Source organism: Pipistrellus hanaki (genome assembly GCF_964339955.1).
Source record: "Pipistrellus hanaki genome assembly, chromosome: 14".
NCBI lineage: Eukaryota > Metazoa > Chordata > Mammalia > Chiroptera > Vespertilionidae > Pipistrellus > Pipistrellus hanaki.
The window spans coordinates 11,135,677-11,150,095 of NC_140516.1; positions in this window are offsets into that span (position 1 = coordinate 11,135,677).

Genomic DNA, 14,419 nt, shown 5'->3' on the forward strand with positions numbered 1-14,419 from the left:
CCTCTAGTATCCCAATAAAGCTGTTTTAAAAAGAGAGAGGGAGAGTACTAATCCAAGCTCATACCACCACTGAGTGGCTGCTTTAGGTTCAGCCTCCTCCTGGCTAGCCTCCTTTCACACCCTCTGCCTCTTGGAGGGAGTCCAGCAGGGCCTCTAGGGCCGCATCTGTAATGAGTGAGTACCCAGTGGGTACTACATCACACCCTCCTCCCATGCCCCTGGCCAGAGCAGCATGCCTTAACCAACTGGGCTACCTCGAGATTCCATTTGGAGAAAGAGGGCCACGTCCCAAAGAAAAGAAAAGTAAAAAGTGGAAAGCCATAGAGAAAGTATGAAGGAGTGGCAAAGAGATTCAGAACCTGGAGGAAGCATTGGCCCTGGAGGAAGCATTGGCCTTAGAGCAGCATTTTTCAACCGCTGTTCCTGGTGTGCCGTAGGTGCAGACAAGACAAGAATTTTATAATTTTTCACTATTTTGTTTACTTAATATTTCATAATAAAGTAATTATAAAATACTTTCTTTGTGTTTATTTGATTCCTATTCAAGAGAATTACTTTATATATAGTCAATGTAGGCACAGAGTTAAATTTTTTAACATTTTCTAATGGTGGTGTGCCTCGTGATTTTTTTCATGAAACAAGTGTGCCTTTGCCCAAAAAAGGTTGAAAAACACTGCCTTAGAGGAAGCATGCTTTTGCTGGGATGCTCTGACCTTGGGCTTGCTGACTCTGGAGAGACTGCCCCTCTCAGGGCCAGTCAATTCCTAGAGATAGTGAAGGCCTCTCTTTGAGAGCATCTTCCATATGTAAACCAACCAAATGGGAGCCCATATCCCAACCACCTTTTTTACCTGGCTCTTGTACTTTGGGTCACTAGTCCCCTGCCCTAACCACCCCAGGCCAGGCACTGACAACCAGGGACAGCTCTTGCACCCCAGAGCTCATTGAAATTATTCAGACCAGCTCATTCTAATCCTGCTCACCCTGCCTTGCCCATCCTTCATAAGAAAATTAAAAAAAGAAAAGAAAAATATTCTTGCCCACGCTCCCCACCCTCCACCCCCACCTCCTCACTGATGCTGGTGCTTCCCTGAGTGGCCCTGCAGTGTGAGTAACATACAATGCCACTACAACTAAAGAAATATCAGATCTATATTTTAATATGTTCTTACTGATTTCAGAGAGGAAGAGAGAGATAGGAAACATCTATAATGAGAGAGAATCATTGATCGGCTGCCTCCTGCACACCTCACACTAGGGATAGAACCCAAAACCTGGTCATGTACCCTGACTAGGAATTGAACTCCATGTTCATAGGTTGATGCTCAACCATGGAGCCACACCAGCTGGGCTCAGGTCTACATTTTATTTTAAATACTTTTTAATTGACTTTTTACAGAGAAGAAGGGAGAAGGATAGAGACTTAGAAACACTGATGAGAGAGAAACATCAATCAGCTCCTGGATACAACCAAGGTACATGCCCTTGACCAGAATTGAACTTGGGACCCTTCAGTCCGCAGGTTGATGCTCTATTCACTGAGCCAAACCAGTCGGGGCTAAAGATTTATATAAAATATATTTTTTATTGATTTCAGAGAGGGAGATAGAAACATCAATGATAAGAGAGAATCATTGATTGGCTGCCTCCTGCCCACCCCCCACTGGGAACTGAGCTTGCAACCCAGGCATGTGCCCTTGACCAGAATAAAACCTGGGACCCTTCAGTCCACAGGCTGACAATCTATCCACTGAGCCAAACCGGCCAGGCAGGCCTCCTTCTGCTGGGCTCTAAGCTTACCTCTATGACCTCAGGAAAACTCCTTCACCAACACGCCTCACTGTCCTGATCCATGAACCCAGGCTCCCAGCTGTGCTGCCTCAGGGCCTCAAACAATCGTGCTGTATGCACTGTTACTTGTGTTTGCACAGGGAGCTGTGCCAAGGGTCTGAGCAGGGACTCTGGTCCAGGCTTTTGTGGACCAGTTAGGAAAAATAAGCATCTTTTCCTAATATATATATATATATATATATATATATATATATATATATATATATATATACACACACACACACACACACACACACACACACACACACACACATACATACAATGGGCCAGCTCCATCTGACTCTAAGTACCAACCTCCCCAAGAGGTTGCTTTGACAATCACAATGTCTCCCTCTCCAGGAATGTCAAGAGGCCACCCAGTGACTAAGTGGCAGCTTATAACCTTGACCTTCGGGCTGTAGGTCCCTTCTATCCTGACCTCTGAATGTTCTTCAAGTCCTAGGAGGGCTCCACACAGGAGGGTTCCCCACCTGGTTGAGGTATGAGACTTTGGCAAGAAAATCGTTTAAAAATTTAGGAAGAAACGCCCTCTCCTATTTTACTACCCAGATAATTAGTGGAAAACTAAGCAATTATTCTCAGGAGAAATTAAACCAGACGGTCTCTAGAGGAGGGGCTACCAGCTGAGCTAGTCATAGGGCTCTGCACTGAGGGCATGGGATTAAGCAAACATTGACAGTGGTAATGTGGAGCTCCAGCCTACTCATACCTTCAGCACAGGGACACTGCCGTTCCAGGTGTGAATGAAAGCGTGCCTGGGGAATCTAACTGATGGATGTTTCTCCCCACCCAGCAAAGACCTAAGGATGCTGATAACAGCTTCACCAATGAAATGGCTCAGCCAATCGAGGGTGTGCAAGAGGCAGCTGATCGATGACTCTCTCTCATCGATGTTTCTAGCTTTCTATCTCTCTCCCTTCCTCTCTGTACAAAATCAATAAAATATATTTAAAAAAAAAAAAAGAAATGGCTCAGCCAATCGAAAAGCTCCAGCCACATGCTCAGAGTTTCCAATCAGCTTTTTAGTGCATCTATTCAGAAAACCAACATCATCAGACATCTGACAAAAATATCTAACATGAAAGGCAGACATTAAAAAAGAAGACAACAACCACAAAAATACTTGAAGGATATGGCTTAAGAAGAAGAAAAAATTTCAAACAAAACTTATCATGAATATCCTTAGAAGGATTTTATACATGTCATATAAACTGAAACAAGAACATAATACTGGTTTTGTTTGTTTGTTTGTTTTTAAGCAGAACATTCAAAAGGCAAAAGGGACCCTAGCTAGTTTTGCTCAGAGGATAGAGCGTCGGCCTGTGGACTGAAGGATCCCAGGTTCAATTCTCGTCAAGGGCACATGCCCAAGTTGCAGGTTCGATTCCCAAGGGCAAGCAGGAGGCAGCCTATCAATGATTATCTCTTATCATTGATGTTTCTGTATCTCTCTCTCTCCCTCTCTCTTCCTCTCTGAAATAAATAAAAATACATTAAAAAAAATAAAATAAAAGGCAAAAGTGCCCTGGCCAGTGTGGCTCAGTTGGTTAAGTATTGTCCCATTTAACCAATTGGTGCACCAAAAGGTCACCAGTTTGACTCCCGGTCAGGGCACATGCCTAAGTTGTAGGTTTGGTTCTTAGCCAGGGTACATGTGAGAGGCAATCGATCAATGGTTCTCTCTCACATCAATGTTTTTTTCTCTCTCTCCCTCTCCCTTCCTTTAAAAAAAAAAAATCAATAAAAATATATTGAAAAAAGGCAAAAGGAACTCTTAAAATATATCCCCCCCCAAAAAATAACTCTTAAAAAATATCCCCCCATAGCAGACTTATTTTTTTTAAAAAAAAGTATCCCCCAAAACAAACAAACAAACAATAAAAGTATTAAAAGAGAAAATTGAGGAAATCTCTTAAAATATATCCCCCGCCCCCCCAAAAAAAATAACTCTTGCCGAAACTGGTTTGGCTCAGTGGATAGAGCGTCGGCCTACGGACTGAAAGATCCCAGGTTTGATTCTGGTCAAGGGCATGTACCTTGGTTGCGGGCACATCCCCATTGGGATTGTGCAAGAGGCAGCTGATCGATGATTCTCTCTCATTGATGTTTCTGGCTCTCTATCCCTCTCTCTTCCTCTCTGTGGAAAATCAATAAAATAGCCAAAGCTGGTTTGGCTCAGTGGTAGAGTGTCGGTCTGCGGATTGAAAGGTCCCAGGTTTGATTCCGGTCAAGGGCATGTACCTTGGCTGCAAGCACATCCCCGGTGGGGGATGTGCAGGAGGCGGCTGGTCGATGTTTCTCTCTCATCAGCATTTCTAGCTCTCTATCTCTCTCCCTTCCTCTCTGTAAAAAATCAATAAAATATATTTTTTTTAAATTAAAAAAAATACCCCCCCCCCCAAAAAAAAAACAAACGAACAATAAAAGTATTAAAAGAGAAAATTGAGGAAATCTCCTAGGAAGTAGTAAAGAGACATGGAAAGTTGGAGAGAATAGATAGGAAAATCAGAGGGCTTCTCCAGGAGGCTCACCTTCTAAATAATAGGAGTTCCAGGAAGAGGGGAAAAAAAAAAAAAAAAAAAAAAAAAAAGGCACAGAGAAAATGGAGTGGAGAAAATGATCAAAGAAGTACATGAAGAAGCTGAAACCAGTTTGGCTCAGTGGATAGAGCTTTGGCCTGCAGACTGAAAGGTCCAGGGTTCGATTCTGGTCAAGGGCATGTACCTTGGTTGCAAGCACATCCCCAGTAGGGGATGTGCAAGAGGCAGCTGATTGATGTTTTGAACTCTCTATCACTCTCTCTTCCTCTCTGTAAAAAAATCAATAAAATATATATTTTTTAAAAAAGTTCATGAAGAAATTTTTTCAAAACTGAAGAACAGATTAAAAGGGTTCATTGAGGGACTGACAGAATGGATGAAAATAGACATATATCAAGACAAATCATTATAATTCAGAACACTGAAAACAAATTTGTCCCCTACAAGTTTCCCAATGGACTAGGGGACAGGTCAGGAATTAGAATGTATTGACTGTCTATTAGAAGCACTGGAAGTTATTTTATTTTTTTTTTTTTTTATTTTATTTTTTTTTTTTTTCTCTTTTTTTTTTTTTTATTATTTCTTTTTTTCAAACCCTTGTGTCGAGGGCTGACTTTCAATAGATCGCAGCGAGGGAGCTGCTCTGCTACGTACGAGAAGCACTGGAAGTTAGAAGATACTTAAGCAATGCTTTCAAAATTCTGAAAGAAAATTACCTCCAATTTCAAATTTTATACCCAACCAAACTATCAATCAAGTTTGAAAGTAGAAAACAACATTTTCAGTCATTTGAGATAAAAAAAAAAAAAAATTTGTGTGTTTGTGTGGACTCATGGGTTGCTGGAGGATGTGTTTCACCAAAATAAGGTATTAAACCAAGAAAACACAGACAGCGGGAATCTGACACAGGAGATAATCCCCCAGGATATTAGTGGCTATATTGCAGGTTGAACACACTGTAACAAGCCTAGAGGGCAGCCAGCCTAAATCATACTAGGTCAGAAAGCCCCAGGAGAGATGTCTTCAGGAAAACAAAACTGGTGGAATGTTATCTGAATGTACCGAGGGGAGATTTCAATAACTGGAAGCATTTGGCATTGAGTACAAAGAAAACTAAGTGAATGGAGTAGGGGGTTATAATTATTAACTCCAGGGGAAATAAAAACATGTGCATGAAAAGAGAAGCATTCCTAGTCCATCCCAGGGCTTATTGTGTAAACACATGGAAATAGTGTTTACCTGGTGGTAATAATGTAAACACTGACTGTTGCTCTAACCAAATTATTACAGGGCTATGTTGGGAGCATGGGGGCCAGGAAGTGTGAGTGGGTGTTGGAATGAGAAAGGCAGTAAGTAGTGCCTAAAACTGAAAAAAATCATGAAGTAGTAAGACAACTACATTTTTTTTTTTTAGGAAATTGTGATAAATGCCAAAAGAATGAGTCATAAAAATTTAAGGCATATAGATGAGGGAGAGGGCTCTTTTTTTTCCTGTCTTACACCACTATTTGACGCTGAGCTATATGAATGAAGAACTTTAAAAAAAAAATTAAAACTTTGCTGTAATTTCTTTCTTACCATGTACCAGCTGAGGCAGGTAGATTCAGGAAGCAATGCTTAGGAGATAGAGATGAAGAATCCAGGATCCTAAAAGAATGATTTAGTAATAGACAGGGAAGGAAAGAGCATAGGTGAGAGGAATAGTGGTACTTCCTCAAATAGGCAGACCCAGTCTAGGAGTGAGACCCTTAGACTCATCCAGGAAACCTGTACCCATAACATAACCTTTACATTTGACCTTTAGGATGCAGCCCTGTTCCCCCAGGGATGGCAAGTGGGAACTTCCCCAGGGAAGCCTGCATGGGATGGAAGTGTCTGGATCCCAAAGCAGCCATGGCTCCCCACCCTTTCCTCTGCTTCTCTCCATCCTTTGCTCCATCCTCCACCTGCTCCCGGCCCTCAGGACTCCTGCCTGGAGGACTTGTGCTCAGGCTTGCAGAATCAAACTGGCTGAGGGGTTAGGTTGCACTTCAGAGCTAGCAGACAATCCTGGCTTTACTTTGCCTCTCCCCACTCTCGCCCCCCACATCCTCTATCCCAGTCAGGGTAAGGCCTGTAATATCTGGGCAGACAGCGCAGCTGACCCACCTGCTCAGCTCCACCAGACATTCCACACTCAGACAGTGGTGCCGGGAGTAAAGCTGCAGAGAAAGAGAAGGTATTAGGGGAGAATTAAGGTGAGGAAGTGAGTCAGCCAGCATAAGCCTGCAGGCATCCGGAGGAGTTCTCACCCTGCCCGGCAGTGGCAGTCACTTGTTTCAGCTTTCAAGGGGACCTGTGAGTGTTACTGAACTGCCGCTTGCTCTGCCCCGCTGAGCACTGGGTGGGAGGGGAGAGCTGGCTGGGCTTCTGCGGCCTCCTCAGCCACAGAGCATCCCTGAGGAGGCCCCCCACCCCGGGGGGAACAGCTTGGGGTAATTGGATTTTGCAAGCCAGCAGGTTTCTTTTTCTTGAATTTGTGTGCCTCGTGCAAGATGGAACCAGACTGGAGAGGAGACTCTAGGAAGGAGCTGCCTCGGCCTCACCCGTAGGAGCTGCTCACCAGGAGGATGGGAGACAGGCCTCTGGGGCCTGGCAGGCAGGAACAAACCCCTGGAGCTAGAGGAAAGCTTGAGCTGTACAGAGTGTGTGGTCTTGCAGTTCAAATTCAGGCTCTTGACCTTGGACAAGACACCGAACTATTGGAAACTATTTCTTCATAGGACATATCCTGGAAACCAAAACTACCTCACCCAGTGGTGGTCAAATTCATCATTCATTCACTCCATAAACACTCTGATATGTCAGGGTCTGAGCTCATTTAGCAAGAATTTTTATTTTTTATTTTTAAAGAAAGTATTTTTATTTCAGAGAGGAAGAGATAATGGATTTGCAGGACAATGACCACTCTCTGCCATCGCTGTCCTTGCTCACAAGAGAATTTCCAAGCAGCTCTGCCTAATACTCTCACTACACAAACGAACACGCAACACGTATCCCACAACACAAAATGCTGGTGAGCCACAGACTCACCTGCATATTTAACAGGCCACAGCCTTGAACATTGACAAGTATATTCACATTGTCGTCAAACTGGTCTCCAGAACTCCAAATGTAGCCGACGCAGCCACATTTCAGCTAGCAAAAAAGAGACAAGAAAAAAAAGGTTTCATCACTTTTTTAAAATTTACTTTCAGAAAAGTCTGAAAGGCTGTTCACCTAGGAAACTGCGGAGCCCACAGGACTGAGTTAAAGTGAGTTTTCCCGTCTTTCATCTTGCAAACCTGAAACTAAACCCATTAAGGACAACTCCTCCTCTCCTTGCTTCCCCCAACCTCTGGCAGCTGCCCTTCTCCTTCCTGTGTCTATGAATTTGACTGCTCTCATATAAGTGGAACCATATACTATTTCTTTCCATGAAGCAGTGTAACAGGCCAGTAGCAGACCTGTGCCATGGGCTAGGAGTCACAGGCAGCAGCTTTGTTGGTGATCACCATGGCCTGGACACCATTCCAATGACCACCAACAGGAGGACTGCTAAGTAACCCGAGGGGTGTTTACATAATAAAGTCGAATGAGCAGCAATGAGCAGGCATGAACTACCACCGAAGCATCTACACAGGCAACCCTCCCAAAAAAATCACATTGCGCAGAAGAAGCAAGCCACAGAAGAAACTGTGCCATCATGAAAAATCCAAACGGGCTGAAACCGGTTTGGCTCAGTGGATAGAGCGTAGGCCTGAGGACTGAAAGGTCCCAGGTTCGATTCCGGTCAAGGGCATGTACCTTGGTTGTGGGCACATCCCCAGTAGGGGGTGTGCAAGAGGCAGCTGATAGATAATTCTCTCTCATCGATGTTTCTAACTATCTATCCCTCTCTCTTCCTCTCTGTAAAAAATCAATAAAATATATTTTAAAAAAGAAAAAAGAAAAAGAAAAATCCAAACGGGGCAATTCCAGACAATGTGTTACCCAGCGAGACATACATCCATGGCCCATCTACAAAAAGAGGCGAGAAAATGGGCCACAGCAGACTCAGGACAGAGCGTGGAGGAGCGGAGAGGGGGTGACAGGCTATCCCGGAGGAGAATACAGGAGGCTTCTGGGGTTCTGGCCAGGTTCTACTTCTTACTCTGGGAGTAGGAGAGGGGGTGACCATGTGGATGCTTGTTTTGGAGTTAGTCTAACCTCTAGGCATGCCTATTCTGCTTTCTCCCGAGTGTGGGGGAGACAGGAAGGAGGCAGAGTTGAGTCTGTTTTGACAGTGCAGGGGAGAGAGGATGAATGCCTCTTTCCTCTTCCTTCCCTGTCAGCAATAATGACTCATTCCACCACCATTTAGCACTTACTCCATTCTGCTCGAATTACTGTTGGCTGTTAACACGTCTGTCTCCCTCTGTCATTAATTTATTCATTCAGCTGACAATTACTGAAAGTCCCAGTGTCAGAAGGAGGGAGAGGATGATGGGAGGGGGTTAATAAAAGTGAACAAACCTGGCCTCTTTCCTCCTGCAGCTCAGAGTGTAGTGGGGGACAGACAGGTCTCCACCAACTGGCCTCATCTGGCTCGCGCCTTCAGGGCCTGGATCCTAGTACAGGTGAGGTTAAAGGGGCATCTACCTGGGGGCCCAGAGGAGCCTTCCCAGGACTCTGTCCCCTCTCCACCTAGTCCTGGGGATTGCTGTTTAGGGCCCGTATGCAGGTCATAGGTCGGTGTGCAGCTCTTCCAGCTTAAAACTCAGGCTGCATTGACTGTCCCTAGAAAGGGGCTTCAGAGAGTCCCAGGTCTGGAGTCACTGTCTCCAGATTCATCTGGGGTGCAGGTTCTCAGACCTCCCTGCCCTGGAAGGCCTGGCTTCACAGGTCTAGTATGGAACTCAAGAATCCAGATGTCAAATTCACCTCCTGTGTCACACGTTTTGTCCAGTGACACGTACATTCTGCCCTCTTCTCTTCTGAATGTGAGGCACATCTCACCATCTGGGAGGCCTAGACGTGATTGATGGGAGAACCAGCAGGGTGGCCTCTTCATTCCCAGGAAAGTTCTGGGCCTGCCGCAGTAGAGAAGGCCTTATTCGCCTCTGTTCTCTCCACCTTCTATCTGTGGATCCAAAGTGAGCTAAGAACGAATGAGATAGAACCCAGCATTTTTCTGAAGCGTCAATAAATCTTGCTCCCAACTTTGAAACACCCCAAGGATTCTTCTGTGAGCATCTGTGTTAACCTGAAAACATCCAGAGGCAGTGCAGTGAGGCAGGAAGAGTTCAGCTCTGGGCATGCTTTTTTCATCACTGTTCTTGCTAGTCATGTGACCTTGGGCAACCATCTGACTTCTCTGTGACATCCTGTTTGTGAAGCGGGCCTGCTAATAATGGTACATACTTTGAGGGTTGTTCTGAGGATTAATAGTTGACATGTGAAGCTATTAAAATAGTGCACTGCGTGTTGCTAAAAGGAACGGTAACTGTTACCGTTGTGTTCTCGCTTTTGTCTGACAGTGAGAAGGTGGGGCAGCCTTGGGTGAAGCTGACCTCGGAAAAGGAGAAGGGACCTCACTGAAGCCAGCCAGCCTCCTTGAATAAAAGATGGTTGGAGGCTGTGGGGGGCGCCCTGAAACCAAAGGAGAGTGCGTGCTGAGGGCAGAGTTCCGTACAGGCCACGACGGGCCTGCGCTGTTTGGGATGCTTCCGTGGCTTCTGGTAACTCATCCTGGGTGCATTGGGCTCTCTGGAGCCCGCTTCGTTTCACCATGTGTATACACCGACACCCGTGGAGTTCCAGAAAAGGCTCATGTACTTGCTTTTGGAGTCTGGGAGCAAGTGGGGAGAAACTGGAGACAGACTGGTTTCTCAGAGGCCTCATACGCACTTTCCCTGCCTGCACTTTAGGTTCCTCTCTTGAGAACAACGAAGGAGCCGGACTTGTGGATATCCTCAGGTGTGCTAAGAACAATAGGACGTCGGTTACGTGGTAGCTGAATTGAGATCAGAGGTGACCCAGGGAGGGGGTAATATTAGGAAGCTCCTCCACAGTCCAAGGCAGTTTCCTTCCCAAAGATTTATTTATGCCCAGAGTTATTATCCTACTTTACAAGTAAGAAAACTGAGTCACAAAGCAATTAGACAATTAGGAGCTGTGGAAATAAATGAAGATCACCCACAGGGAAATAAGCGAAGGCTCTCTATTCTGAGTTTGCTACCGTGTTTCCCCGAAAATAAGACATCCTCTGAAAATAAGACCTACTTACAGGTTTCCTTCTGAGTGAAATATAAGGCATCCCCCCAAAAATGAGGCCCCCCCTAGGCTAAACATGAGAGATTTGGTCCACTGATTCTGAAAGAAATGGAGTCACAAGAAATTCACCAGGAAATCCAGGAATTGGATTGTTATGATGATGTTCCAGAAGATGATGACATGATTGTCATTGAATGAATGAGTAAATTCTTGATACTGTAGGATTCACAGTTTGTCTGGTTTGTGTTGACAACTACCGTACTACCGTACCGTATACAGGTAATAAATTTCCTTTATTTTCATTTAACAATAAATGTGTACCATATTCTTCTTCATGGAAAAATAAGACAACCCCTGAAAATAAGACCTAGCGCATCTTTGGGAGCAAAAATTAATATAAGACACTGTCTTATTTTTGGGGAAACAGGGTAGAGCAAGGGAGCCAGACACCATGGCTTGCTTTTGGTGGCTTGTGGGGTGGTCAAGTTTCATGGTGGAAAAGGGGAGGACTTGGGTGCGCTCTGATTGGAGGCTGTTGGCATGGGAGGCCAGCATTCCACCCACAGCTGTTTCTCCAGCTGCTACATCGGCACAAAGGCACAAACGAGGTCTGGCTCTGCCCACACCTGGGGGAGTTGCTCCTTAGGCTGTTGATGTCACCCTGATTCCATCACTTCCCATCTTCCTGGGACTGAGTGGGCTGCTTCTCTGAGCTGCATGTGGACTTGAGGCATCATTACTGCCACTCGCCACTCTGTGGAGGGGAGAGACAGTTGAGGGAGTGGGTTCAAGGACTTTGAATGCCCCAGAAGGGTTGGGGCACAGATGGATTTCTGATTTACCCAAACCAGAGTCCCCAAGCACTGTTTCTGGCTTGACGAGGCCCAGGGGCCATTTGCATCTACTTTACTTGTGTCTGCACAGACAGGACCCCTGTTGATTTCTAGCTTGTTCTCCAGCAGCTGGATTCCATTCCTTTGAGGGAAGAGGTAGTTTGGGTGCATTTTCAAAACATCTCTGAGGCTTCTGGGCCACTCCCTGCCCTTCAGATTCTCTCCCCTGAAAGATGAGAGACACCACAGCCAGGGGGGATTGGAGGGGTAGGAGTGTTGAGCCTCAGGCTCCTCTTCCGTAAAACGGAGCTGATGGTCGTACCTCTGGGCGTGGTGCAGAGTCACTGGGGGCTGCGGGGGAAGCATTTCCCCTGGCATGCACTTAACACTGGGGAAAAGGGAACTGCCAGTTTTCTCTGTGGCTGGAGTTGTAGCAACCCCACAGATATGGGCCCTTCCAGACTGGAGTCTAGCCTAGACTAGAGAAATGGAGGGCTCCATTAGGGAGTTCCTGAGCACAATTATAGGCACCAGAGGCAGGTATCTCCTCTCTTTCTCTAATCTGTTCTTTCAACAGGTAGTTTTGAGACTATCATCCATCAGACTAGATGCTGGGATGCAGAGGTGAACTGGATAGGTGCTCAGTGGGAGGCTCAACACAATCACATAGGAAATAAGGTAAAATGTGATGAATGCCAGGAGGAAAAATGGCTGCTCAAAGGGAATAGAACCCAATTTTAATCATTTGGGGAGATGCCAGGGCAGGCAGGCTTCTGAAGAAGAGACCTTTACTCTGAGGCCTCTTGGAGATGAGCTCTGCTCTGCCCACTTTCTGTTGCCTGGGATCTTTCCATCGCAAGTATTTCTGAAGTGCCTCCTCTAGGTCTTCACTATCCTAGCCGTACTGCGAGGGATCGGAGAGAAATGGCAGACTAGGCCATGGTCCCAGTGTGTTTGGGTGGCGAAACACATCCCAGGGGACTGATGAACAACGCAAAGCAATAGATAATGGCAATGGGAGAGAGAGCTTCAAGGTGTAAGCACATCTCTAGTTCTGGGGAGGGACGGGTAAAGTGAGCAGGAGTGGTTCCTGGCCCCGAAGGATTCGAGGGGCTTGTACAGGTTGCAGAGGAGCCAGAAGGAGTGGGCTCCCAAGGGGAGGGCAGAGTGGGAAGGTCCCTGGAGCCCTGAGGAGGTGAGGAGATAAAGTTAGCAGAAAGCAAGCCTAGGATATCTACCTAAGGAGCTGCATGTAGACCCACCCACAGGTAAAGGGGAACTAGTTAAGACCCTTGAGGAAGTAGCATTGTGACCTGAAGAATGGTGGAGGGAGCATGGATTGAGACTATGTGGCCAGTCCTGACCCAGTAGGGTTCACCCAGATGGCTGCTCAGACCTGCGCTTCAGCCGAATTGTTGTCAAACTACCAACTCTTTGGGAGAAGTAACCAGGAAGTTATCAGTTAGTATCAGATCCTTTCCAAATACGGCTTCCAACTGGTTTCTGTAGAAGAGCTACACCTTAGGAGTATTTTAATGGGAGCTGGAGGAGGGAGGAGCTGGGTGTAAGCCTTGCAGGGTTGCTGCAGGCAGTTTGGGTGGTATCCAGAAATAAGGAAGACTGAAATTAAGGACTCCGAAGCCTGGATCCAGGATGGAGAGCAATGAATGAATCTATTGATAGGTGCTGAGTATAAATCCTTTCAGGGCTTCTGTGTGGTTTTGGGCAATTCCTTGGCTCTTCATTGATAAAAAGAGGTGGTAGCCTTAGGGCCTAGCCTGGTGCCTGGTTCACAGTAGTCATTCAATAACTATTTAATTATTTATTTATTAATCATTAATTAATCCATTTTAAGGTTCCCAAATGCTTTGAATTTCTGAACTCGTAATTTTGCCCTGACTAGGTACTCTGAGCAAGATTCATCACTAGTCCTCTCCGATGTCCAGTTTTAAAATCTTAGGGCATTTGCCTCTGGGCTATTCCTGAACTAAGAACAAAAGGAGCCCCGAGGAAAAATGTCTTCGTGACTTGAGAATAGCCAAGGGTAAACTAATTTTTTTCTAAACAGGGATGTTCATTTCATTGGCAGAGCAGCCCAAAATGGTTGTGGGAAACATGGCATTTTCATAAGTAGTACTTCATTTTCAGAATCCTGGAGGAGTTCATTGTTTTAAGGAACGCTTCTATTATTTTTATTCGTTTAGTTTTTTAAATTGAATTTATTGGGGTGACATTGGTTCACAAAACCATACAGGTTTCAAGCATACAATCAAAAAAACCTCATGGGCACACTGCGCCATGCACCCAAAGTCAGGTCTCTTCCATCCCCATATACCCCACCTTTGCCCTCTTTCAGCTCCCCCCACCTCCCTTCCACTCTGGCTATCCCATACTGTTGTCTGTGTCTATGTGTTTTATATATATGTGAACTTTGCTTAATCCTTTCACCTTTTTTCACCCAGCCCCTAACCCCACCTCCACTCTGACAACTGTCACTCTGTTCTATATACCTATACTTCTGTTTCTATTTTGCTTGTTAAATTATTTTGTTCATTAGATTCCACATATAAGTGCTATCATATGGTATTTGTCTTTCTCTGACTGACTTATTTCACTTAGCATAATACTCTTCAGTTTCATTCATGCTGTTGCAAAAGGTAAAATATCCTTTAAAAATTATTTATTTTTAAAATAATTCTTTATTGATTTCAGAGAGGAAAGAAGAGGGAGAGAGAGAGATAGAAATGTAAATGATGAGAGAGAAGCATTGATCAGTTACCTCCTGCACGCACCCTACCAGGATGGAACTCAAAACCCAGGCATGTGCCCTTGCCTGGAATCAAACCAGGGTCCCTTAAGTCCGCAGGCCAATGCTCTAGCTCCTTTTTTTTTTTTTTTTTTTTTTTTTTACATCCCAGTAGT